At 48.5% G+C, this 24195-nt stretch overlaps 1 protein-coding gene across 2 annotated transcripts in view; it reads left to right on the top strand.

Annotated features, from left to right (window-relative positions):
- Window positions 1–3252: 3252 nt before the first annotated feature.
- Window positions 3253–24195, top strand: part of CD151 (CD151 molecule (Raph blood group)) — a 63749-nt gene continuing 42806 nt past the window's right edge. The window contains exon 1 of one of the 2 annotated variants that reach the window (XM_045013494.1): window positions 3253–3371. The gene's annotated coding sequence lies outside the window, so the exon portion shown is untranslated. The remainder of the gene's footprint in view (window positions 3372–24195) is intronic. The other variant, XM_045013495.1, reaches the window with a different exon arrangement.

The raw sequence follows: 24195 nt of genomic DNA, 5'->3' as shown, positions 1-24195 counted from the left end.
TCCCAAGCTCTGCACCCCTCCACAATCTCATTACAGTGTGTGGTCCACCCCCTTACTTTGACACATGCATGCACTTAAAATCTGCCTCTTCCTTCCTAGTCATCACTTCTTCCTTACATTTTACTACCCCTTTGATCTGTGGATGGAGAAGGCTCCCTCTTCTTTCTCTCCTGTGGACCAATAAGACCCTACTGTGCAAGGCTCCCACCAAGGGCTGGTCTAGTGTCTGGCTGGAAGCTAGTCCTCCAGATAAATATCATCCCATGGAGATACTATGTTGAAGAATGAATAGTGATGAAGCAAACTAACTGGATTTATTATTTTACAAATCTAGGTAGGCCTTGATAAGCTAGCTCACTTGACCTGAGTATGTTCAACATTCTTCACTGAGTATGTTGTCAAGGCTGATTCCCCACTCTGGTACTTCAAGCGCTGAAGGTGGGGGAGCCACAAGGATTTTAAAAATTAATACTGGCCACTCCAGGCTTGTATTAAACTCCCAAGGTTACAGCTTCTCTCTGACCTTGGTTTGGTAAATACTGCCACCACCCAAATGCAAAACCCCTTTCAGATCCCAGGAAGGCGCACTTGGGAATTCCTGTGGGGTACCCTCAAGCCCTTTTATACACACCCACACCCCAAGGAAGAGCTGAGAAAGAAAACAAAGGAAATTAGCTGTTGCCACCAGCTAATTTAGCAACATGCACAAACCAATTAGGACACCTAAAATCCAATCCTGTTCTTAAAGGTAAATTGTATTAAAAACAAAACGAAAGAAAATACATCTGGAATTTAGGCTTCTGCTAGATTTTAAAAGAGCAATTCCAAAAATTAAGCACCCAAAATAGCTTGCTTGGGAGTTCATCTTAAAGGTTACAAGCATACAAAAACATCTGGGATTAGCACAGAGGAGTCCGCAAGCCTTACAGAAAATAAAAGAAATAAACCTAATCGCGTCTGTCTAAACATTCCCTGTCCCAATGAATCCTTCTAGGTATGGACAATGAATGTTCATACCTGGTCCAAACTTTGCCCAGCATTCCAGCTGCCCCTGTCTCTTCAGCCCAGAGAGACAAAGGGGAAAGCTTTCTTCCCATTTTAAAAGCTTTCTTCCCATTTTAAATAGCCTTCCCATTGGCTCTTTTGCTCAGGTGCCCACTCCCTTTTCTTTATCTGGGGGACTTTTTAACCCTTTACAGGTAAAGCAAGCAGCCACCAAGAGGGACTTTATAGCTGGCTGGCTGGGTGTCCATAAAAGGGAACTACCCCCACCCCTTCATTTATCACATATGAATTTTATTATTCTGCTCCTTGCTAGAAGGAGGGATAACTCTATTCTGACCCAGAGGTGAAGATCCAGTTCTGAGGTGACCATCCAATAGATATAGCTGCAAATGAATTTCCCTCTTCTCTCCCCCCGAAGTTTGCAAATAAAAGAATATCAGACTTCACACTGTGGTGTACCTAGGCCCCTCGCTTACCAGGGTATCCTAAGGAAGGAAAGAAGATTGGACAAGGGTCTCTCTTTGTTCCAGTTCCTTGTATGGAGGCATGTCCTAACGCTGAGGTATTTAGGCTAAAAGCTTATGGGAAATAATGGAAGGATAAGGCAATCTGCCAGTCTGACATGATTTCTAGGCTTCACTGTAGAAACCTCCTTAGCAAGTGTCTTTTAAACAAGTATACTTGCAGCTGGAACCTCTAGAAGGGCACAGCCTTTGTCTAGACCCTATTAATTTTGCTGATATGACGCAAAGGGGGACGGTGCTGTAACTTGTATGTATGAAAGCAATGCCTGTACAGTATTGGCAACCCCAAGCATTCCAAAATCATGCCTTAGGCCCCCCAAAAATCATGCATGCCTTTTAAAAAATTATGAAACTGTGTTTTGCTTGCTTGATTGTTCTGATTTTTAGCCTGTAGGGGGTACTTGAGTAACCCCTTCAATCTTTTGTGTGTAACTGAGAGGGCTAGAATCTTACCTTTGTTTTAAATGAAAGATGAGATTCTCATGGAATCCCATGAGTCCAGGACCTGGGGCTTTAAGAAAAGCACCAAATAGCATGAGACTCACAATAAAATACAGGAAGTTGGTAGCCACTAGCCTGGGAAGGGAGAGAATGGGGGCAATTACAGTGGGGGGTTGGTGAAGATCCCTTGGAGAAGCAGAGCTACACTGAAGGATGGGGATAGCCAGCATTGATGTGGGGGTTGGTGGGGTGAATAAGTCTTGGGGTGAGGGGGACAGGCAGAGGTGGGGTGCAGAATTAACTGGAATCTTGGGACTTGGGTAGAAGTGAGGAGTCCTACAGGCACACAGGGAGAGCTCCTGTAGGGTGAGTGGGTGTGCAAAAATTGTTACTCTGTAAACTTTGAGTTGGCAATGCTGTTCTTGCCATGCCCACTGTGTGTGTGTGTGTGTGTGTGTGTGATCATTGAACAGACCCAAAACCACAATCTCTCTCTTTAAAAACAACAAAAACACCCCTCAATTTTGGGGGCTTGACTCATGACATATGAGTTTCTGCAGTTGAGTATGTTGCACAGGGGACCGTGTAGGTTATCAGGTTCTTACAGGGTTCAGAAACTTTTCTGAAGTGCTGAATGCTGGTGGCTCCCAATGGGCACCCACAACTGCCATCAATGTGTGTCAAAAATCACAGGCTAAGCATTTTCCTCCCTCTCTTCTTTATCTTCTCCTGCCACCTCCCTGCTCCAGTTGTTTGGAGGGTTAAGTCTGATCCTCAAAGTGCACTGGCCACTTAGGAATGTAGCAGAAAAGTGTGTGTGGGTACACATATGTACCCACACACACACACAAAACCCAGAACAAATGTTTTGTTGTACAGCTGACTTTTCTTGAGGTTTAAGTATCTGGTAACTTTCAATGACCAGTTTGCCTGTGCCTTTTGAATAATTATAAAGTTTAAATTAGAACAGAAAGAGGGGTGTGTCTTATTCTCTGACTAGGGATTCACTGTCTCCTGCTGAGTGCAGTGTTGTTGTAGCTATATGAGTCCCAGGCTATTAGAGGGACAAGGTGGGTGAGGTTATCGCTTTTATTGGCTCAAATTCCGTGGGTGAGAGAGAGAAGTTCTCAACCTGATACAGGCCTGCTCTGCCTCCAGAGCACACTAGGCAATTCTAGTCCCGCTGCCCACTAGAGGTCTCTGGGTTGTGGGAGAGAAGGATCAGAGTTTATTCAAACAGTTAAGCATTGGAGCAGCTGCGGGGACTGGGAGGGGTTTGCAGCAGCGGCTGCAAAGCAGGGCTCGCGCTGCCTGTTTTCACTGCCGCAGCGGCTGCGCCGGAGAGAAGGTGGGACTCGCTCTCCTGTCCCCGTGGGTCGGGACTCCGCTCGCCAGGAAAAGGTAAAGGGGGGGCTCGCCTGAGCCCCTTTGTCTGCAGGGGAGAAGCGCACAATGGCCAAAGCAAGAAGCTGCTGGCGGGGGGAGCGCACCTGAAACAACAGCAGCAGCAACAAAGGAAGCCCTATTTCCCCCCCCCCCCCGCGCTTTCCAGGGCTAGCAGGGGAGGATCGGAGCCCGGGTTTGTTGGGCTTAGTCCGAGATAGGCACGTGAAAGGCTCTCCGGGGATTTCCCCAAGGGAGGGGGCCGTGGTACAGCACCTTCCCGGGTGCGTTTCCTTGCCACCCAGGGCGCGTTTTGTTTACACGGGGGCGGCCGAACTCTTCCCCGGCCCCTCGCCTCGCAGGGGGGCTCTCGCCTCCCGCGCTGGAAAAGGCTGTTTGGGAAGAGCCGAGCTCTCCCTGCTGCACGGCACTTTGCACTGGCGCTTCCAACTGGAACAAACTCGGCGAGGTGCAGAAATTACAAGTTTGTGGGTTTTCCCGCCCCTTTAACCACGTCGTGAACCAAGGGGCTGGCTCAGGCAGTGACTCGAGAGCGTTCCCGGCGCCCTGCTGGGGCAGTGCCCCGCTGGTCCCTTGGAGGCCGCGCATTTCCATGCAGCCTCGGAGCTGCCTCATGAGAAATCCGGGCTTTTCCCTCTTAATTTCTCCAGAGCCCCAGGGCGCACGTCGGTGATCTCCTGTGGCCGGCTCTAGGGCTTTAACCACCAGACCATTTTCCTCCCTATTGAGAGGCGAGTTGCTATGTTGTGGTTGCCTCTCTTCGTTGTTTGTTTGTTTGTTTTAACATGACTTCCTCTATCGCTAGCAAATCCTTTTGGGTTCTCTTGCTACAGGGGTTCGGTGTAGTCTCTTGACTTGGTTGCATAGAGCTTCTCTCTCTTCACTTCTGGTTTGTTTAAGGCTCCCCTTCTGTATAAATAAGATTTGGCCTTCAGGTTGAAATCCTGGTGAAATCCGGGGAAGGGGGGGATATTTACCAGGGAATCCAATCAATTGTTATGCTCCACATGCTGCTTATGTGTTCTCCCTGTCTCCCATTTTGAAACTGGCAGGAGCTGTGCTGGCTGTGTGTCACTTTAGCACCATCCTGTTGCTTGACATGCAGAGCATTCCCCAGCAGGCTTTGCTTCATGGCATCTGGTGGAAAAGATAGACAGCAGTCAGGATGTCTTGATCATAGAAGCCCTTGATAATGAATCCATCCCATTGCAGCAGCTTGTTGGGATTGGGGAGGAGTATAGTTAACTGAGAAACCTCTGGATGCCCCATTAAAAACGCTGTAACTTATTTCTGTCCTCTTCTCTCCTCCTCTCCCCCCCCCCCCTTGCTCTGGGGTTTCACAAGATGCTAAAGATCAGCCCTTCCCACGGATCAAGGGTTTAATTAAAGGTTACAGAGGTGATGCATAGTGGCAGCCATTTTGCTAAAGTTATGCTATACAAGATAACAATTGGGATCCCAGTGTCAGAAAACTGGCTTCTACAGTCAATGATGTTTTAACAGTGGCTTAGGTTCTGAGGGAAGCTTCTAGTGTGACAGATATAATCTAGTTAACATGCAGACCAAAGGTGCTCTCAATTGTTTAAATCAACATGAAGACCGAGCAGAAAGGTCTGCCCCATCCCTGCCCCTGGACTTTGGCAGTCTCTAAAAATGGTTGCTGCCAATGGAGGAGACTCAGAAAAGCCCTTTCTGAGTTAAAACCTCCGCCTCAGGGTATTAGTTTGCAGTGAAGGTAGGAAGACAACCCCTTATAGCATCTAGCACATAGTTTGCCTTTAGGCCTGTGGGTTATCATAATGCTCCTGTTAACGTGCCTCTTGCCATAGGCTAGGGAAAGTGGAGTTCAGGGCAAATTGGGTGCAGCCTTTGTATGCTGTGACTGATCTGCAACTCTATTTGATCTAACAAACTGGATAAGATTTCATAGACTTTGATCACAGTGGTGCCTTTTTTACTTTAATCTATGCTGACCTCTTTGTATAACATAGGCTGTCAAATGTCACATCTACTACTGTGTTTTTACGTTGCTAACCCAATGGGTCTGCATTCTTGGGTGGCACTTTTAGGCACTATTGTAAATCAACATGATTAACAAACCCAGTGCCTCCAGCAGTAAAGAGAATTGTTCTTTTCTGTTAGAGAAGTGAAGGCTACTGAGCTCAGCAGCTCCCTGTGGTAACAGACTACCACGCTGTGACCAGAAGAGCTAAGTTGTTTTTTGAGATCTGTAGCTTCTGACCCACAAAGCCCCCCTCATACCATGGCCTTTTCCCTCCATAGTTTCAATATTCTTCACTGCCTGACCTGAAATTGTTGTGTATCATTTGCAGAAGCTTGCAAAACAGCTTCTGAGTGTGTTCTAGCTGGCTGCTTTACCGTGCCAGATCAATTAGTCCATGTCTCCCTGTGTTTGGTGTCTTGAAAGGCAATAGAGAAGTCCAAAAGAGCCTATTTAGTTCAGTCTCCCAGAGTCACCACAAGACTTTCCACTCCCACAGCTTGGTACAAAGGCCTTGCAGCCCTGCTGTAGTTTTGAGATAAGTTACTAGGCTCCTCCTTTGATTTCTTCTTGCCATTCTGCATTCACTCATTCCTGCTCTGCTCAGTTCAGCTGCACCCCTCATGCTCTCAATTCCTACCCCACGCCCTCTTTGCCAGAGTGGGTGAGCAGCAAAGTCTCCCTTCCCCTTGGTGTTGAGCTTCCTCAGAGGCCAGGTGTGTTTCAGAAATATTTGTTCTAATGGTTTCATCTCTGTGCAGCCAGTATAGAGGGAACAGAGCACTGATTAGCATGAACGAATAGCAAAATTGGCCAGATTGCACCCTGCTCTGGGGGCTGTTAGGGTTAAAGGAACCACTTTGTGGGCATCCTGTACTGAGCATTTGTATGGCACTTGCCATCTTCAAAACACTTAAGCCTGCTGACGTGCCTGCAAGGTAGGTAAGTATTGTTGCAATTTTCTGGGTAAGGAAACTCAGGCAGACAAATTAAGTAACTTGCCTAAAGCTGCTGCTGCAAAGTCAGCGTTGCAGCTAAGATGAGAACAACCGAGTTCCTGGCTTCTAGAGTTGTGCTCAGAGCACATCTCTGAGATGACATTATCCTGTAAAATGTGTGGCAACAGCACTCATGGTCACATGCATCCTTGCAGTGCGGTGGCCGGGGGAGGGTGATATTGTATTGCTCTCATGAAACCAGTGGTTTTTGTAATCAAAGTGCAGTGTGAGACTGTGGGTGTCTCACCTTTGGCAGGCCCAGATCTCCCTGCACAGCACTGTCTGCTCTTGCTGATCAAATACAGTAACTGTGGTGATGACCTTTGCTAGCACAGACTGTCTCTCTCTCTCTCTCCCCCTTGCCTAGATGCAGCCTGGGCTGTTTCTCTGAGTTTATTTCTTCCCCACCCGGCCCCATCTCCTCAGGCTGGAAATGATTTACAGACCCTGCCTGAGTGCAGGCATGCTCCCACTCAGCCTTGTGCTATGCCGACACACTTAACGTCGCCTCTCCTGAAGCATAATAAAGTGCTTACTGTCTGAATCCTGGCTCCACAAGGAACATTTCCAGTGTGGCCTCCCTAGGCTTAAACAAGAGATTCTTTAGGAGGGGATGGAGAGAAGCTGCCACCTTTCTTTGTAGAGGAAAACAGTATTTCTGACTTGGGTGGCTGATGCCGGGCTAATATGGTCCTCTTGTGGGGCTTTCAAGATGCAGATTGGATTATACAAAGCTAATAATAATTGTAGCTCAATTGCTGTAGCTGCTCACTCTGTGAGAACGTTACACAGTCTGCAACTACGTATTTGCTCGCCCTCAGAAAACTCATCCCCTTTATGTGGTTCCAAGCTAGGTGGCCAAAAATCAGGGTACCTAAAAATCTCTAATTAGTTCTGAAAATTTTGGCCCTTTCTTCCCTGAATTCTCCTCCACTTGATGCAGTGAGCTACTTCCTTCTGCCTCTGGCTAAATATGCATGTGTTATATTAAATGTGAGTGTTACTTTAAAACTCCCCTCAGCGAGAGTTTTTTGGGAAGAAAAACAGCTGGCTGGATATCTCCACCCTCCGTGCGCCCCACTGCTCTTTTACCAATATTAGTGGGACGCAAACTGTCCTGTCAGATCTCTCCATGCATCTCATTGTAGCTTCCTCACCTGGCTTCCAGCTGTGGTGCTGTCCCCACTGCTCTTTCACCCCTATGGCATGTTAGTTTATAGCAGGTAGAGTCCAGCGCATGTAATACAGTGCGGCACTTCCCATAGGTAGCACACACAAGCTGAAGAAAGAGTGGGATCAGAAAGGAAAAAAAGCTGCATTTACATATTTCCTTTCTTGCTCCATGCCCTGCAAGCCCCTGTCGGCATTCCTGCCATTCTCTCTCCGTTTTTTCTCCTCCTATCTCACCCTCAGAAACTCCCAGTTCAAGAGCCTTCTGCTGTCTACCTACTTCTAGTCTCAATGGCCAGTTACCTCCAGGGGCTGCTGCTGCATCTGGGCTGTGTGTCCCAAACAAGTTTAGGTTAGAGGACTGGTGTCAGCCAGAATGAAGCAGGATGGCTCCACCAATATGTCAGGCCCCTCCCTACCATAGCAGTCCCAGTGGGCTCCCACCAAGACCAAGAAATTGTTAGTCTTGACAGTTTCAAAACTTCAGGAGCCTGAGGGTTGAGGTTAGATCTCCCTGCATCTCTCACATTCCCCTTTTCCCCCCTATGTCCTCTCAGCTGTTGCGACCCACCTATACTTCTTAATTTCTTACACCCCATGTGTTCCTTTCCCTGCTGCACCTTCTGACTGCAGCCAAACCTAATAAATGAAGCAAATCCTACTTTGCAACATGGCCATGGTGTCCCTTCCTCCCCCATATGGGCCCTTTTGGGAGCCTGGTGACTGTGTGTACGTAGCCATCCTGGGTGGGGGTTTGCAAACTTCTCTATTTGGGGAAACGCTTCCACCCATCATGGTGCCCTGAGTTGGGGTTCACTCACATACTGGGTGGGACGAGGCCTGGAGGGGATGGGGAACTGCAGATTGAGAATGAGGTTCCTTGGCAGAAGTGCAGGTAGAGTCTTAGCTTCATATGGAATGAAGACCTAAGGGAATTTGCACCCAGCCCCTGTTTAGAAGTGTCAGAGCTCTGTTATGCGTGTAAGTGACCGTATGTTCTCATTTCCTGCTCCATCCTGGTGCCTAAGCCTGTGCCAGTAACCTGCTCATACCAGCATGTTGGATTGTTCTGTTCATGATCTCAGCAGCTTGACATGCAGAGAAAGCTACTTCAGTCAGTCATGTTAACCCTGTGCCCCGGCTACTGTGTAATAAACTACTGCACAGCAAAGGAAAGGCAGCAGGACTATGTTTATTAAAGACCCTGTGGTACTTTATGCAAGAATCAAGGCCTTCACTTTGGTGTCAAAGCCACATTGCAACTTGATTAGCTCCATCCTCGTTTCCACCTTAAATTCCCCTTGCAGGTCTAGGTGATGGGATTCTTCTCTTTCTGTAAACTGTTGTGATGTTGCTGCTCTGTTCTACTCTAGCAATGGCTACATTTCAGCGATTGGTGAAATAATCCCTGTGGGTGACTGAAAGTACTTTTTGAGTCTCCGAGGCATATAATAAAATGTAGCTGTCATCTTCTGCTTCAGGGCTCATGCCAACCGCTACCCACACGAGTTAAGGTTATTCCATTCTTGCATCTTCCTCAGATACAGCTGGTACCATCCAGCATAGGCTCCAACTCCGGGGGTGCTCTGGGGCACCCATGGGGGAAAAAAATAGTGCGTGAGCAGGGGTGGGAAGGGGCGGGGCCAGGACCTTGGGGTAAGACTGGGGTGGAGCATCCCCGGAAAAGTAAAAAGTCAGCACCTACGCTGTCCAGCATTGGAGACAGGATACTGGACAGGATGGGCCATCAATCTGATCTGGCAGGGCAATTCTGGCATAGGATAGTACGTACTATGGAGTCTAATAACAAAGTTGCCCCTTTTGCCCAGTAGAGTTGAGTCACCCACTCGTGCTACTGTCAGTTGTGTGTTGCACCTAGGCCACTGGGGAAAAAGGAATGAGAAATACAGTAAGTACAGGACCAGAGGGAGTGTCAGCCAGACTTGTGGGTTGGTCTTGGCAACAGTATCTGATCTGTAGGAACAAATAGAGCTGAAAGCTGTGAACAAAGTAGTTTCTTGGCATTAGATGCTGAGGGGGAGGATAATCTGGTGCTGGAGCCTAATATTAAAGGTGCAAAGTCTGCTCCCTGCCCCCCGATGCATATGATATTCAGTGCACTTTTCTCATGTCCTCTCAGGGGGCAGATAAACTGTATAAGCCTGAGCGTACAGAGCGTGTATTGAAGGGAGGAAGGGCATTGGAAGAGATGTTAGCCTGTGTGTGTCCGTTTGTGCACTGACGCTGCTCCTAGCATGCAGCGTGAAAGACTCGTGTTCTCAGAAAAGGTGCCAGTGTATGCAGTTGAAATTTCAACTGCAGCGCGTGCGCGCGCATACACCCAGCCACCCACCCACCCACCCAGGTGAGTGGGGGAGCAGAGTGGGCAGGGAAGAAGAGAAGAACTTTGAGAGACTTTGTTGCTAATGTATTTGAAATCTGAATCTGACAAATGAGCAAGGTGAATGTGGCTTATGTCAGCCAACTGTGTTACAGAGCTCTGCCACATCACAGTGCCACGTTCCTTGTCTGTATCTGAAGCCCGGTTTGGGCTGCAGTGAATGATACTGAGCCATAGAAAGCTGGGAGGAGTGGGGGTCCTTATGTGTGAGATGAGGAGCGTTCTCCCTGGCAGAATTTCAGAGCCATTAACAGACTGATCAGCATCTTCTCTGAAAATAATTAGCTGCTGTTAAAGGTTTTTAATAAAAGTGGGAATCTGTAAGCTGTGGAGTAAATGTAAGGACTTAAGCTGCTGTGAGATGCAATCAGAACAGTTTCCTGGGCCTCTTTGCTCCTCAGTTACCAAAGCACTATCGCTGTACTAAATCCCCTTCAATGTACAACGTATAAACCTGCTGAAGAGGATGTGGTTAGATGTTTGGCTGTGTGTGTGTGTGTGTGTGTGTGTCTCCTCTCTGTGTGCTGTCCCAGCTCTGTGAGACAACTGTCACAGCAGACCTCGAGCGAACTGATCAATGACCACAAGATCCATTAAGGTACGAAGGCATACAACCCAGGTTTATTGCCAACAAAGCATGGTCCTAGCTCTGGGTTCAATTTCTGTCTCTGCCACAGACTTCTTGTGTCACCTTGGGTGAATCACTTAATCACTCTGTGCTTCAGTTCCCTGTCTGGAAAATGAGGATAACAACACTTCCTTTGTCTGTCTTGTCTATTCGTATCAAAAGCTCTCCAGGGCAGGGACCGTCTCTTGCTCTGCGTACACACAGTGCCAAGCACAATGGCACTGTGAGCTCAGATACCATATACAAATGATAATAGACTACTTATGTCAGTTTAGCACATTTCATCCACATAGAATGCAGTGAAAATAGTGGGACAGGACGAACTGGAGGCAGGAATTTCTGGTGACATTTTAAAATGTGTGTGCTGTGGATCTTTCTTTTTTAAAGTGGCTGATTAGTGACCCCTAAACTCTAAAAGCAGATGTAGCCTTTGGTGTGTGCAGAGCTGTGTTTCAAAGGTGCTTTGGTCTCCAATGAAGGTAACACAAGAGCGGAAGAAATACAGTGGAAGAAAGACTTCAGCAGAATCTCCATGCTGCGTAGAACCAAGCATTTTGGACATGCTGTCCGGCCAGCAGCATAGTTGAGGTGCCAGGAGCAGTGGGAGTGAGTCATGGGTTGTGAATCACTCTTGGTATCTTGCATTGGCCTCCGTGGAATCTGTAAGGGAAGAATTAACATCCATCTCCCCTGACAACTGCGCCTTGCTTTTTAATTGTTCACTTTCTTTCTTGAGGGCTGCACCCTGAACTCCCCTGGATGTCCTGGGGAGCTGTGCATGCAGTCGCAGAGCAGCGTCTGGGGCTCTTAGGACACAAGCACAAACTAAGTGCCACCTCTGAGCAGGAGGTGCTTTAGATCAGGGGTCTCAAACATGCGGCCTGTGGGCCACATGTGGCCCGCCATGCTCTCCTGCCCCCCCCCCATTCCCCCTGGAGTTATTTTCTGTGGCCTGCCAAGCTCCCCTCCAGCATGCTGGGTCCTTGCTCCTCCGCCTGACTCCCAGTGCTTTCCCACCACCAAACAGCTGTTTGGCGGTGCTTAGGACTTTCCGGGGTGCAGGGGGAGCAGGGACACAGCGTGCTCAGGGGAGGAGGTGGAAAAGAGGCAGGGCTGGGGCAGGGATTTGGTGAAGGGGTTGGAATAGGGGCAGGGAGGGGGTAGAGTTGGGGCAGGGACTTTGGGGAAGGGGTTGGAATGGGGGCGGGAAAGGGGTGGGAAGAGGTGGGGCAGGGACGGGGCCTGTCCACATGTGGCCCTTGTGGTGATGTGAGTTTGAGATCCCTGCTTTAGATAGAACTGATCACATAGTGGGTTGAGGTGCCACAAACACTCTGAGCAGTGTTGTCTTTATTAAAAAAAACAAACCCAAGACCCTGTTTGGATTCCCACTCTCTTCTCCCTGTTTGGTTCTCTGTCTTTTAATTAAATAACTGCATAACTACAGGAAAACATTTGGCTTTGTGTTTGCAGATTCCTCTGCAGTGGCAGTAAATCAAGCACTGGAGTGGGAAGGGATGAACTCAAAGGTGTATTGAAATGCAGCCCAATAAGAGGCAGAGCTGCCCTCTAGACTTAAGCTGCATTTTGGGTTTGTAGCCCCACTGACACCAGTCACCTTGTAATCCCAGGAAGCCCACACAGTGGTATGCAAGGGAGTTTAGGAACTTCTCCTCCTTAAGTGGGGCACATCACTTTGAGTCGTCTCCCACCCTTGGCCTTGTCTATGCCGGGGACTTGCCACTGAGCCAACTCAGTGCCAACCACTGAGCCAGCTGCACCAGTGCAAACCACCAGCTTCCCATGTCTACTGTAGCTGCTCTGATGCTGAAATAAGGACAAATCCACACCGTAGACAAGATCTTTCTCTGTGTTTGGGGAGGAGAAACCATTAGGCTGCTTTCCCTTGAGCCTGTGGCTGCTGTGTGAGCCAGGAGGTTGGGTTATCAGTATTGTAGGAAACCTGCTGCTGTAGTGGCTGGAGAAGGGTGCGGTGCTCCCTGGGCCTGGGCCTCAGATGCAAGCCGTGGGATGTGTAGCAAACACTGCCCCTCTTCACCATCCACTCCCGAGGGATTGTCCGCACCAGGAGTTACGCTAGTGTAACTCTATCAGTGTAACTATACTGGTATAATTATTCCTGTATAACGGGTGAAACTGTCCCATAGACAAGCCTTGAGAGTGTTAAATATCTGTCGTCAAGGGGAGGGGAGCCAGCACACAGCCCATGGCCATTAATATCACAGCAAGGTTGTATTTCATCCCCTACCCTGCTTGGGCCAGCCTGTACTTGTGTTCCTTGTATCTCCCTGTTCAGATTCTTTCCTTCTCTGTGTCTGTGCTGAGATAATTAGAGTCCAGGTTAATTGTAGGGGCCTTCTAGACAGATGGTGTTTTGTAACTTGTGTGAGGCTGATGTGAGGAGTTGGTTCAGTTGCACTAGTATGGCTCTGATCCTGCTGCCATTGCAATCAGTAGCAACACACCCATCCACTCATTTCAGCAGGAATAGGATTAGATCCTATGTGAGGTTGTCATGGCTATTTCCAGCATGAAGTTTTAGATTTAAATTTACCTTTGCAGAAGTGACTAGTGGTTTGGGGTTGTTTTTTTTGTTTTTGTTTTATGAGCCTCATTTTTCAGTTGCTCAATTTGAGAGGTTTTAAAAGGGCCTGACTTTCAGAAAGTGCTGAGCTCCTGCCCTCTTTAAAAAATAGGCCCCTTCAGATTATCACCATGTTGGGCACCCAAAAATGGAGGGGCCTAAAAATCACTGGTCACGTCTGAACACTTTGGCTGTAGCTTTCCTGAAAATTCTCACTATTTTTGTCAAAAACTGAGGACTGGAAAGATCCCATTCTTAATGCTGAGATCTTAAAGGCCGAATTTAAACACTGCAGCTCTGGTTGTTCCCCCAGCCCCACTGATGCCATGGGGACATGCTGGGAAGTGGACAGTGAGCCTGCGTTACCTTGGACAGTTGTCACATTGGCAGAGTTCCCTTTGAACTCTGCTAGTATTTAATGAGCTTAAAGAATCAGGCAGAGCCATCTGCAAGAGCAGAACCATTGGAACAAACTACCAGGCATGTGGTGGATTCTCCATCTCTTCATGCCTTCAGAAAGGCATCCAGTCTTGACTTGGAAGATTATGCTTTAGTCAAATCAGTTATTGGGCTCAATAGAGGGTTTCTAGGTGAGATCATCTGGCCTGTGTTATGCAAGAGATCAGACTAGATCAGTGGTTTTCAACCCATGGTCCACGGACCCATGCGGGTCCACAGACTGTCTAAGATTTTCAAAGGGATCTGCACCTCCATTTGAAATTTGTTTTAGGGGTCTGCAAATGAAAAATGGTTGAAAACCACTGGACTAGATGGTCTAAAACTGTATGGGGAGAAAATAGAGGGAGTGAACCCAAAACTGCTTTTATACTTCATCTATGATGAAGCTACCTCCTTCCTGGGCCGGCTCCAGACCCCAGCGCGCCAAGCGCGCGCTTGGGGTGGCATGCCGTGGGGGGCGCTCTGCCTGTCGCTGGGAGGGTGGCAGGCGGCTCCGGTGGACCTCCCTGCAGGCACGCCTGCGGAGGGTCCGCTGGTCCCGGGGCTCCGGTGGACCTCCCTGCAGGCACGCCTGCGGAGGGTCCGCTGGTCCCGGGGCTCCGGTGGACCTCCCTGCAGGCACGCCTGCGGAGGGTCCGCTGGTCCCGGGGCTCCGGTGGACCTCCCTGCAGGCACGCCTGCGGAGGGTCCGCTGGTCCCGGGGCTCCGGTGGACCTCCTGCAGGCACGCCTGCAAGAGGTCCACCGGAGCCGCGGGACCAGCGACCGCCAGAGCGCTCCCTGCGGCGTGCCGCCGTTCTTGGGGCGGCGAAATTCCTAGAGCCGCCCCTGCCTCCTTCCTTCTGGGGCAGGGGCGGCTCTAGGAATTTCGCCGCCCCAAGCACGCCAGTCCCGCGGCTCCGGGGGACCTCTTGCAGACTTGCCTGCGGAGGGTCCACTGCTGCCACGGCTCTGGTGGAGCAGAGGTCCACCGGAGCCGCGGCAGCAGCGGACCCTCCGCAGGCACGTCTGCGGGAGATCCACCGGAGCTGCGGGACGAGCGGACCCTCCGCAGTCATGCCTGCGGCAGGTCCACCTGTCCCGTGGCTCCGGTGGACCTCCCGCAGGCATGACTGCGGAAGGTCCACCGGAGCCGCCTGCCGGCAAAATGCCGCCCCAAGCGCGCGCTTGGCGTGCTGGGGTCTGGAGCCGGCCCTGTTCTGGGGTAACCAGAGAGATGGAAGGATGGAGCATGTCGGCTAGCTGCAGAAATCCAGTCCAGGATTTCCCAGCCATAAGCAGAGTGCTAACAGACTGCACTGGAATGCAGTGGATCTCTTTTCTCAACTACAGATCAGTGGGGAAAAAAACAAAAACAAAACAGGAGTACTTGTGGCACCTTAAAGACTAACAAATTTATTTAAGCTCACGAAAGCTCATGCTTAAATAAATTTGTTAGTCTTTAAGGTGCCACAAGTACTCCTGTTTTTTTTTTTTTTTGCGGATACAGACTAACACGGCTGCTACTCTGAAACCTGTCATTATACAGATCAGTGGTGTGTTAATTCTCAATAAGGACAGTGATTCGCTGAGATGAATTCAGAGTCTACTTTGCACCAAAGTATACTTCTTAAAACTGCATCCGCTCTGCGAGGCGTGGCACCGCCTTAACTGTACCGGTATAGTTAAAGCAGCACAAAGTTGTGTGTTGACAGTTCCTTGGTGACAGAGCATTCACTGGCTCCTGTAGGGATAGTGGAATACGGATGGGGGCAGAGAGGGAGTATGGCATCTTTCAGAGGACCTTGAGTTACAGCTTGTTTGAGCGTGCTGTTTGTTTCCCCACCCTCCTAACATTGGCACTCAGCCAGCCTGTAATTGCCTTTAAACAGCCCATGCCTTCTCCTTGTTTATTCACATGCTGATGCTTCCCTGTGATGTTTGCAGGCTGCTTTACAAACAGCTGAGTAAATGGTTTTGTGGAGCCATTGAAGTTTGCTGCAAAAGAGAGGGGGAGGGAGGGATGGAAGGGACTTTTATTTCTAGCAATGGGGTGTTAATTTTGGTTCTAATGAGGATTATTTTAGAGGCAGCTCAGTACTGAGTTTGCTGTACATAACAGGTTGCTGTTGCTACAGCAGCAGAGAGAGAGGCTCCTACTGCTTCAGGAAATGAACTATCATTTAATTTGCCTTTGAACAGGCTCAGTATTTGATCTGTCTTTTTAGTAAATGATCTCAACTGTGGAAAAGAGGGAGAGAGCTACTCAAAGCCTTAATAATAGCCAGAGATACTCAGGCTTCAAAAAACTGAACCCTCAGGTATCAGAGGGGTAGCCGTGTTAGTCTGGTTCTGTAGAAGCAGCAAAGAATCTCTGCTTCTCTGAACCCTCAGAGAAATGGAAACCAGAGAAATATAGAAATGATAGACGGAGAAGACCTCCTAGCCCATGAAGGTTCTAGCTACGCTATCATTTTTAGAAGAGCTTGTCACCAGTTAGGGACATAGTTGATTCTAAACATGTCCGGGCTCCCATGCCACGTGGCTAAATACTGAAATAGTAACCATGTGCCATCCTTGTCGGTAGCTGTGGCTGTCAATGGCTGTCATCCTGTAATCCCAATCATGGCACTGTTAACTCTGTAAAGGTGATTGTGACGGGTTCGGTCACAGAGACCCCCTTGGGACTGTCACCTGATGTGCTGATACTACCTCTGAGCCCATTTTCCCTGCCAGCTTGGGACTTCAGAACCTTCTCTTGATGAGCCAGATACGCTAATGTGCAACACAGACCCAGGGTCTGAACCACGCCCCCGCAAAGCTGCAGACTTAACTGAAAACAGCTTAGCAAGTACTCCTGTCTCCAGCACCCAGACACACCCAGTTCCCAATGGGATCCAAACCCCAAATAAATCAGTTTTACTCTCTATAAAGCTTATACAGGGTAAACTCATAAATTGTCCGCCCTCTATAACACCAATAGAGAGAGATGCACAGCTGTTCGCTCCCCCAGGTATTAATCACTTACTTTGGGTCAATTAATAAACAAAGTGAGTTTATTAAGTATAAAAAGTAGGATTTAAGTGGTTTCAAGTAATTTACCAAGCAAAATAAAACAAAACATGCAAGTCTAAACCTAATACATTAAGAAACTGATTACAGATGAAATCTCACCCTCAGAGATGTTCCAATAAGTTTCTTTCACAGACTGGACTTCTTCCTAGTCTGGGCCGAATCCTTTCCCTGGTACAATCCTTGTTAGTTCCAGCTCGGGTGGTAACTAGGGGATTTCTTCATGACTGGCAGCCCCCTTTGTTCTGTTCCACCTCCTTTTATATCTTTGGCACAAGGTGGGAATCCTTTGTCTCTCTCTGGGTTCCCACCCCCTCCTAAATGGAAAAGCACCAGATTAAGATGGATTCCAGTTCAAGTGACATGATCATATGTCACTGTAAGACCCCAGCCTTCATTCTTCCAGCGCTGGTCTGCATTTACCCACAAAGTTTTGCAAGTAAACAGCCATTCACAACCAATTGTCCTAGTTAATGGGAGCCATCAAGATTCCAAGCCACCATTAATGGCCCACGCTTTGCATAATTACAATAGGACTTCAGAGTAATACTTCATATTTCTAGTTTTAGATACAAGAATGATACATTCATACAAATAGGATGACCACGCTCAGTAGATTATAAGCTTTGTAATGATATCGTACAGAGACCTTTTGCATAAAGCATATTCCAGTTTAAATCATATTCACACTCATAAACATATTTTTATAAAGCATTATGGAGAGTAACGTCACAGTGATCTCCAAATTATCTGTGTAACCAGGTTGGCTGATCCTCCGTACCCCACTGCACTGACAGCAGGGAAAATCCCAGAGTGCATTGTCCTATGCGTGGGTGTTTTGCATGCAGAGTTTCCTGCTGATGTGCTATGAGCTAACGGCCCTGCTTTTTCCAGGGATGTATGCAGTGTTGTTGTAGCCAGGTCGGTCCAAAGATATTAGTGAGCAGTGGAACTGCAGGTTTTTGCCTAGAGCTGGAGCACAGCTCCAAAGCCCTGATCTTTATTTTATTTTTTATTTTTTTGACCAACTTCTGTTGGTGAGAGAGACAGGCTTTTGAGCCACACAGAGCTCTACAGGTCTGGGCTCTGTATGGCTTTAAAGCTTCTCTCTCTCACCAACAGAAGATGGTCCAATAAAATATATTCCCTCACCCACCTTTTCAAATGATGCACACTCAGTGGAGTTAATTGGCACCAGGACTGGATTACTTGGCACCAGGTGTTTGAAGTTATGAAATTTGACACCCTAGTATCATTTATCAAATCTCTTCTCCATTGCTTCATAAACACTGCCCCACTGTGCAGAACTGAATACTGGGGCTGGCAGCAAGTGGAGGGATCCATGCTATGCATTCAGAGGTGTGAGCCAAGATTTTCACGTCACACATTCTTGCTGCAGAGAGAGTGAAATAATAGTAAGGACTCTGCCATGGCAGAAGAAACTTAAAAGTAAACTCAGAATCAACGGGCTGGCTGCATTCTAAGCAGCTGTGTGCTCCCTACTGCGTTGCCTGTAATCACGTGTGCTCACATGGTCACTGTATAGGAGAAGTCTACATGAGGGAGCTTGACTTAATTAGTTCTCCCTTCCTTTAAAGAGGAAGGACCGTCTAGCGATTGAGGAATTAGCTTGTGACTCCAGGTTGAATTCCCTGCTTTCCCATTGTCCTGTGTAATATTGGACAAGTCACTTAGGCTTTGTCTATACTACCAAGCTTTGTCGACAAAGGTGATGTCGACACTCAGAAATTGGCATAATAAAAATTGGAATCACATGTTCACACTCACTCCCTCTGTCAGCAGAGCACATCCACAGTTGGGGCACTGTCATTGACAGTGTGAGCAATGCACCTTCTATCACTAGGTGTTGAGGGAAGGCGAAGCAGGTCATGGTACATCTTGGGACTGGGCTCTATGTCCCATGATGCATTGCTTTCTGTCCCAGCACTCCATGGACTTCCAGCTTTCTTTCATGGCATTTTTCAATGGCCCTTCTTTGCTATGCACCCCAGCATCTTTGTGAGAAGGAATGGATCTCGCAGTGCTCTCCTATGCTCTGTTAACTGTCATGAAGACATCGCAGATGGCAGTGCAGTTCATTGTGAAGTTTCTAACTAAAGAAGACTCCCAGGCGCCTGACATGCTGTGTGATATGGATAGGAGCAATTTAGATTGCTTTTGGCATTCACAGAACAGCTGCATAGGGTAGACTGTCGCTTTTGGGCTTGGGAAACAAGCACTGAATGGTGGGATCGTATCGTCATGCAGGTGTGAGATGATGAGTAGTGGCTACAGAACTATCGGATGCGGAAAGCCACCTTCCTGGAACTGTGTGCAGAGCTCGCCCCTGCATTGTGGCGCAAGGACAACAAAATGAGAGCCGGCCTATCAGTAGAGAAGCGTGTGGCAATTGCTGTGTGAAAGCTGGCGACTCTAGACTGCTACTGGTTGGTTGCGAACCAATCTGGAGTGGGGAAGTTGACTGCTGGTGCTGCGTTAATGCAAGTGTGCAGGGCAATAAATCACATCCTGTGACGAAGGACCTTGACTCTGGGAAATGTACATGAAATAGTGAATGGGTTTGCATAAATGGGTTTCCCTAACTGAGGAGGAGCGATAGATAGCGCACACATCCCAATTTTGCCACCAGACCACCTTGCGACTGAGTACATCAATAGGAAGGGGTACTTCTCCATGGTGTTACAGGCGTTTGTGGATCACCATGGGCATTTCACTGACATCAATGCAGTGTGGTCTGGGAAGGTGCATGACATATGCATCTTCAGGAACACCAACCTGTACAGAAAACTGCAAGTGGGGACTTTCTTTCCAAACCAGAAAGAAATGGTTAAATGTTGAAATGCCCATAGTGGGAAATGTTGAAATGCCCATAGTGATCCTGGGAGACTTGGCGTACCCCTTACAGCCATGGCTCATGAAACCTTACACGGGACACCTGGACAGCAGTAAGGAGTGGTTCAGCAACAGGCTGAGTAGTACCGGATGACAGTTGAATGTGCCTTTGGCAGATTAAAGGCATGCTGGTGATGCCTTTATGGCAGTTTAGACCGTAATGAGGACAATATTCCCATGGTCATAGCTGCCTGCTGTACGTTGCATACTTTTTGTGAAGCTAAGGGTGAAAGATTTGCTCAGGGGTGGAGTGCTGAGGCAGACCTCTTGGCTGCTGATTTTAAGCAGCCAGATACCAGGGCTATCAGAGGAGCCCAGATGGGGCAATTTGAATCAGGGAGGCTTTGAGGCAACACTTTGAAAATGAGAACCGGTAATGTATATATCTGTGAGTGGTGCTTCAATGTTACACTACATGTAGTTTTCCTAGGAAGCAAAGGTGATATTTGAGGCCTTACATTCCAATAAGCCAATGATTAAACTGTCTGTATGTGTATTGGTAGTGCCTGCTATCTCAATTTCTAGGAAACAAATAAAGACAAGTTACCATTTGAAAACTTTGCTTTTATTGCAAAAGAAACAGCGCGCGCACGCACACACACACGCCTGCTGGGAAAGGAGGAACCAGGAAAGGGCAGATTTTCACAGCTGTGCGTAGGTGCAGCCATCATTGTGAAAGTTATCTGAGGGGGTGGAGTGAAGGGGAAACTGAGAAGTCCGGGGCAGTGGAAAGGAAAGTGTGGGTGGAGTTGGGGGGGGGGGCATAGAAAAGAGTTCTGAATGTGCTGCGGGGAGGGGGAGCACCAATCTGCTGAGTCTGCAGCATTATTAAGGACTTTAGCATCTGTGTTTGCTCCTCCATTACTTTTAATCATCTGCTCAGTTGCATCTTTAACAAACTCCTGATTCTCTTTTCTGTCCTGCCGTTCAGTTTCCCAGCACTCCTTGTGTTCCCTTTTCTCTGCATTGGAGCAGAGCAGTTCCTCCCGGAACATGTCGTCTTTGCTCTGTCTTGGGTGCTTTTTTATCTGGCAGGGACGTTCGGCCAGGGTCCATGGGTTGTTCCTGAAGGCCGCATCTGCCGAAGCACAAGGGACAATGCAGAGAAGTGGGATTGTTAAATTCACACACAGCATTGAAATATTTCAGTTAAATACACCTTTTGCAACATTCACACTGACCCTTGGCAAGCACACATCTCTGCGGGGTGGGGGGGGGGGGAATGGTGCTGCACATGGGGGGGGAAAAAGCACACACACTGCAAGGGTCATGGTGCAGCCAACTAGGGAAAAAATTCTAAAATTCCCCACGCTTTTCCACAGGCGGGGGTCCTTCTATCAGACATCTCACTGCTAAAGGTAAACAGGGAAACGAGGGCACATCTACTCCATGCTTGTGGCTTCCGCCATGCTCCCTAGGCTGTTCACCTGTGTGCCACTTTGGTCCCCGCACAAGTGATTGCCAAATGGCGTGGGAAAGTGTTCTACAATGGGGGAAGGAACAAAGCTGCTCTCCCATGGGACCTTCAGCAGAGGATTGCCAATTACCTCCAGAGAACTTTCCTGGAGATCTCTCTGGAGGATTCCCGTGAGAGCTCGGCATGCATCAACACCCCGTTCCGCTGTACCAATTAGCTGCACAGGGAAATGTCCAACTCACAGAAACACAGCCAGCCTTCCACATTTCTATACCCTGAACTCACCTCCACACCACGCAAACCACAGCCACTTCCCGAGCATCGCCTCTCCTGCTTCTTGCTCGCCAGAGAGCAACTGCTGAGACTAGCTAGACACCTCTGGAGTGGAGAACAGTTCCTGGCTGCCTGCCCTGCTGGGAGCTCCATATTGTCGTCTAACTCCACCTCTTCATCAATAACTTCATCCTCCAGGTTAGGTCCTCTTTCCACCGCCGCCAGGCCTACTGAAGTATCCATGGGGCTCTTGGTGGTGAAGGTGGGGTCACCACTGAGGATAGCGTCCAGCTCCTTACAGAACCGGCAGTTCTTAGGTGAAGCACCGAAGCAACGGTTTGCCTCCTTTACCTTATGGTACGCCTGCCTCAGCTCCTTTATCTTCACTCTGCACTGCAGCATGTCCCAATCATAGCCCTTTTCACACAAGCCTCGAGAAATGTGCTCCTAGGTATTCCAATTCCTACGGCTCAAGCACAGCTGTGACTGCACAGCCTCCTCTGTCCATATACTGATCAGATCATCCCATAGCTGCACAGTGGTCCAAGCAGGAGAGCATTTGCTGCGATAACCTGCTATGGTCACCTGGGAAGATGCGATGAGACCTCTCGGAATTTCAAAAATTCCTGGGGCTTCTAATGGGGAGGAGTAGATGGTTGTTTACATGGCTGCAGGGCAGTGGAGTTCAAACTGCTGACCATGATGGACATTGTGGGACACCTCAGGGAGGCCAATTAAAGCAATGAAATCAAGCGTGGTGTCTACACTGGCACTTTGACAAAAATGTAGAGGAAAAAGATTTATGTCTCTCATCGGGGTGGATGTATTTTGTTGCATCACTTTGTGTACAATTGACCGTTTTGGTAGTGTAGACAAGGCCTTAGTCTGCCTGCACCTTAGGCCTGGTCTACACTAAGAAGGGGGTTCGAATTAGGGTACGCAAATTCAGCTACGTGAATAGCGTAGCTGAATTCGAAGTACCCTAATTTGAACAACTCACCCGTCCACACGCGGCGGGGTCGAACTCCGCGGCTCCCCCGTCGACTCCGCCAACTCCTTCTGCCGAGGTGGAGTACCGGAGTCGACCGCGGCGCTTCCGGAGTTCGAACTATCGCGTCTAGATCAGACGCGATAGTTCGAACTCCAAAAAGTCGAACTCTCCGCGTCGAACCGGCAGGTAAGTGTAGACGTACCCTCAGTTCCCTATCTGTTAAATGGGGACAGTGCTGCTCTACCTCACAGGATTGTTGTGAGGATAAATACACTAATGGCGCTGAGGTGCCCTGCCCAGTTGCTATGACGACTCTGGGGGCTATAGAAGCACCTTAGCAGCTATCTCCTCTTCCAGTGGTTCCTGAAAATATTTTGTATTGCTGTGGTTCAAAGTCCAGTAACTGACTGTGTGAATATTGCTGTGTGATAGCTAACTGCCGGCACTGGGGCACACCTAACACTGCATGTAGCTTCAAAATTTGCTGATAACTGGCGTGGGGAGTGGGATGATGTTGAGAGATCTGTGAATAATAAATAGAAAGCACCTTCTATAAGAGCTCTGTGGACTCAGTTCAGCTAATGGTGTTTACCTGCTGAGCTTAAAAGTTACAACACAGTTTGGCTAGCTAGTGTGCATGAGGTGAAACTGGCTTGTAAAAAGAGCTTGATGTACACTAGAGAAATTCAACTGGTTAAGGCCCTTAGAATATTTGTTAAGCATTGCACCCACACAGAAATTCCCCTCACTGTCTACAGGTGGGTTACAAACGGTCTAACCAGTTGAATCTGAACTAATTTAGTGACATCATGGACTCAGAAGCTGAAAGGATTCAACTAGTCCTACCACAGTGCACTGGGGACCTTGGAGAATCGCCCAGATGCACCAACTGTGGGAATTGAGTGGGAATGATTAGGGAATTGATCAAGACATTAGTCTGTATGAAGAGGGGCGTAACTTACATGGATTTAGCATGGTGAATGCAGATGCACTAAATAGCTTGTGATTAAACTGGCATAATGCACTGGATTCGGTTCTCTAGTGTAGGCGAGAGCCCTGCTTTTTACATAAGGGCTTTGAGTAGAGTTGGATAGCATGGCGTTAAAAACACCAGAGGCTGGCCTACCTGAGCGCTCCCTGTCCAGGCTACCACTGCCACCATGGCCGAGCTACACCAGTAGTAACAATGGGGAACTTTAGAGGGAAAAGGTAGTGTAGTCACAGCACGTTTGTTTTGTCTGTTAGCTGAGACTGACCTAACTCATCCGCTGTTCCTCAGATCGCAAGGAGCTCTTTGCAAACACACAGTCGACCCTGAGCTCTGGCACTTCTAGTGAAGAGTGAAAAGCCTTTTATTATCCCTCTTTTCAGCTCAGTGGCTGGTGAAGTGGTTCCTGTGTATAAATAGTATAAAGTGCTCTGGGATCCTTCGGGATGAAAGGAGCTTTATTTCAGACACAATGATGAGGTTTGCACAGAAGAGCTTTCATTAATCCACGCATGGAGCGCCCATCTCCAAACCTGCTCTGTCTGCAGCCCTGTATTTTGCATGGTGTACCACCTTCAGCTGTTTTGGAATCTGTTTTGAGGGACCTGTTGCTTTCCAGAGGATCAGGTTCTGGGGGCTGTGGCCTGTAGCCTCCTGGCCTAGGGTTGCCAATCCTCCAGGATTGCCCTGGAGTCTTCACAAATTAAAGATGAATCTTTAACTAAAGGTTATGTCATGTGATGAAATATCCAGGAATACGTCCTGCCACAGCAGCCCCCGAGCTGGGGCTGGGAAGGAGGGGAGTCTCTCCCTGGCAGCTGCAGCCAGGGAAAGTCACCTCTTTCTCTGGCCACCGCAGCCCTGCATGTCCCAAATTCCCCTCATTCCCTCTCCTTACCCCACTGCCCCCACTCACCTACCCTCTA

Source organism: Mauremys mutica, chromosome 4 (genome assembly GCF_020497125.1).
Source record: "Mauremys mutica isolate MM-2020 ecotype Southern chromosome 4, ASM2049712v1, whole genome shotgun sequence".
Taxonomy (NCBI): Eukaryota; Metazoa; Chordata; order Testudines; family Geoemydidae; genus Mauremys; species Mauremys mutica.
Note: the sequence above shows the minus strand (reverse complement) of the source record. Positions and strands in the feature narration are given on the sequence as shown.